Source organism: Arachis hypogaea, chromosome 15 (assembly GCF_003086295.3).
Source record: "Arachis hypogaea cultivar Tifrunner chromosome 15, arahy.Tifrunner.gnm2.J5K5, whole genome shotgun sequence".
Taxonomy (NCBI): domain Eukaryota; kingdom Viridiplantae; phylum Streptophyta; class Magnoliopsida; order Fabales; family Fabaceae; genus Arachis; species Arachis hypogaea.
In genome coordinates, this window is record NC_092050.1 from 66859884 (window position 1) to 66863734 (window position 3851).

Below are 3851 nucleotides of genomic sequence, written 5' to 3' on the forward strand. Positions count from 1 at the left end.
GTTTAATGGAATCTCTATGGTCTCTAGTTGAGCCTCAGATTCTTTTGGTTCCTCAGAGGGAAACTCCTTATTGATCATTGGACGTCCCAGGAGGTCTTCCTCCTTGGGATTCATGTCCTCTCCTTCCTTCACAGGTTCGGCCATGGTGATTAATTCAATGGCCTTGCACTCTCCTTTTGGATTTTCTTATGTATTGCTTGGGAGAGTACTAGGAGGGATTTCAGTGATCCTTTTACTTAGCTGGCCCACTTGTGCTTCCAAATTTCTAATGGAGGACCTTGTTTCATTCATGAAACTCACAGTGGCCTTAGATAGATCAAAGACTAAATTTGCTAAGCTAGATGGATTCTGCTCAAAATTCTCTGTCTGTTGCTGAGTGGATGATGGAAAAGGTTTACTATTGTTAAACCTATTTCTTCCACCATTATTAAAGCCTTGTTGAGGCTCTTGTTGATCCTTCCATGTGAAATTTGGATGATTTCTCCATGATGGATTATAGGTGTTTCCATAAGGTTCACCCATATAATTTACCTCTGCTATTGCAGGGTTTTCAGGATCATAAGCTTCTTCTTCAGAAGATGCCTCTTGAGTACTGTTGGATGCAGCTTGCATTCCATTTAGACTCTGAGAAATCATATTGACTTGCTGAGTCAATATTTTATTCTGAGCCAATATAGCATTCAGAGTATCAATTTCAAGAACTCCCTTCTTCATAGGCGTCCCATTATTCACAGGATTCCTTTCAGAAGTGTACATGAACTGGTTATTAGCAACCATGTCAATGAGTTTTTGAGCTTCTGCAGGCGTTTTCTTTAGGTGAATGGATCTACCTGCAGAAGTATCCAATGACATTTTAGCTAATTCAGACAGACCATCATAGAATATTTCCAGGATGGTCCATTCTGAAAGCATGTCAGAAGGACACTTTTTGGTCAGTCCTTTGTATCTCTCCCAAGCTTCATAGAGGGATTCACTTTCTTTCTGTCTAAAGGTCTGAACATCCACTCTAAGCTTACTCTGCTTTTGAGGAGGAAAGAACTTGGCTAAGAAAGCCTTGACCAGCTTATCCCAAGAGTTCAGGCTATCCTTAGGTTGAGAGTCCAACCATACTCTAGCTCTGTCTCTTACAGCAAAAGGGAAAAGCATGAGCCTGTAGACTTTAGGATCTACTCCATTAGTCTTAACAGTATCACATATCTACAAGAATTCAGTTAAGAACTAAAAAGGATCTTCAGATGGAAGTCCATGAAACTTGCAGTTTTGCTGCATCAGAGAAACTAATTGAGGTTTCAGCTCAAAATTGTTTGCTCCAATGGCAGGAATGGAGATGCTTCTTCCATGTAAATTGGAATTAGGTGCAGTAGAGTCACCAAGCATCCTCCTTGCATTATTATTATTTTCGGCTGCCATCTCCTCTTTTTGTTCAAAAATTCCTGACAGGTGCTTACTGGTTTGTTGTAATTCAGAGTCCTTTCAGGTTCTGAATCTGCTTCAACAAGAATATTCTTGTCCTTGCTCCTGCTCATATGAAAAAGAGGGACAGAAAAATAATAATAATAGGGATCCTTTTTACCATAGGTATAGAGGTTCCCCTGTGTGAGTAGAAGAAAAGAAGGAGATGAAAGAGAAAGAGAATTTTCGAAAATAATTTTGAAAAAGAGTTAGTGATTTTTGAAAATTGTTTTTTTTTTTGAAAAAGGTTAGAAATTTTCGAAAATTAAAAATCAAAAAATTAAAATAATTAGTTAATTAAAACAATTTTTTTTTAAAAAAAGAGGGAGATATTTTCGAAAATTAGAGAGAGAGGGAGTTAGTTAAGTAGTTTTGAAAAAGATAAGAAACAAACAAGAAGTTAGTTAGTTAGTTGAAACAAATTTGAAAATCAATTTTGAAAAGATAAGAAGATAAGAAGTTAGAAAAGATATTTTAAAATCAAATTTTGAAAAAGATAACATAAGAAGATATTTTTGAAAAGATATGATTGAAATTAGTTTTTAAAAAAAGATTTGATTTTAAAAATCACAATTAATGACTTGATTCACAAGAAATCACAAGATATGATTCTAGAACTTAAAGTTTAAATCTTTCTTAACAAGTAAGTAACAAACTTGAAATTTTTGAATCAAAACATTAATTGATGATGATATTTTCGAAAATTATGTGAAAAAGATAAGAAAAATATTTTTGAAAAATATTTTTATAATTTTCGAAAATAACTAAGAAAAATAAAAAAGATTTGATTTTTGAAAAAGATTTTGAAAAAGATAAGATTTTTAAATTGAAATTTTGATTTGACTCATGAAAACAACTAGATTTTAAAATTTTTTGAAAAAGTCAATCCAAATTTTCAAAATTTATGAGAGAAAAAGGGGGAGATAATTTTTTGATTTTTGAATTTTTAATGATGAGAGAGAAAAACATGAGAATGATGCAATGCATGAAAATTTTGGATCAAAACAAGGAATGCATGCAAGAATGCTATGAATGTCAAGATGAACACCAAGAACACTTTGAATGTCAAGATGAACATCAAGAACTTATTTTTGAAAAAATTTTTAATGCAAAGAAAACATGCAAGACACCAAACTTAGAAATCTTTCATGTTTAGACTCTATGGATGCAAAAATGCACATGAAAAACAAGAAAAGATGCAAAACAAGAAAACATCAAGATCAAACAAGAAGACTTACCAAGAACAACTTGAAGATCATGAAGAACACCATGAATGCATGAATTTTCGAAAAATACAAAATGAATATGCAATTGACACCAAACTTATAACATGACACATGACTCAAACAAGAAACATGAAAAATATTTTTGATTTTTATGATTTTATGAAATTTTTTTGTATTTTCTTTTAATTTTTTTCGAATATCATTTTGAAAAAGAAAAATAAGGATTCCAAAATTTTTAATATGAATTCCAGGAATCTTATGCTCTTTAATCTAAAGCTCCAATCAAAGGGTCAGGCATGACTTAATATCCAACCAAGCTTTAGTATGCTATTACATGCATCAGCTAATTTGCTAAGAAAGACAAAGAAGCTCTTCTCTTGAGTATAAGTGAAACCTCAGTCCAAAAAAATTTAGACATGGTTTTACAGCCAGTCAGGCTTCAACATGCTTCATGAAACACTAGAATTCATTTCTAAAATTTTTACTTAAAACATTTTTACTTAAAATTTTTTTTTCGAAAACAAAGGAGAAATTTTTGAAAGAAATTTTTGAAAAATTTTTTGAAAACTTTTTGAAAAGAAAACGAAAAGAAAGTTACCCAATCTGAGCAACAAGATGAATGATGAGCGGATATTTTATACGCTTTTTGGGGTTAATTTCATATAGTTTTGAGTATGTTTTAGTTAGTTTTTAGTCTATTTTCATTAGTTTTTAGGGAAAATTCATATTTCTGTACTTTACTATGAGTTGTGTGTTTTTCTGTAATTTCAGGTATTTTTCTGGCTGAAATTGAGGGAGCTGAGCAAAAATCTGATTCAGGCTGAAAAAGGACTGCTGATGCTGTTGGATTCTGACCTCCTGCACTCAAAGTGGATTTTCTGGAGCTACAGAACTCGAAATGGCATGCTTCCAATTGCTTTGGAAAGTAGACATCCAGGGCTTTCTAGAAATATATAATAGTCCATACTTTGCACAAGGATAGACGACATAAACTGGCGTTCAACGCCAGTTCTCTGCCCAATTCTGGCGTCCAGCGCCAGAAAAGGATCAAAAGCTGGAGTTGAACGCCCAAACTGGCACAAAAACTGGCGTTCAACTCCACAAATGGCCTCTGCACGTGACTTACTTAAATCTCAGCCCCAGCACACACCAAGTGGGCTCCAGAAGTGGATC

General features: G+C 33.3%; 1 non-coding gene across 1 annotated transcript; it reads left to right on the top strand.

Annotated features, from left to right (window-relative positions):
- The first annotated feature begins 906 nt into the window (after positions 1-906).
- On the top strand, positions 907-1014 carry LOC112753899 (small nucleolar RNA R71). Its single transcript, XR_003178261.1, has one exon. It is a non-coding gene; the product is annotated as a small nucleolar RNA R71 (small nucleolar RNA).
- Positions 1015-3851: the final 2837 nt, after the last annotated feature.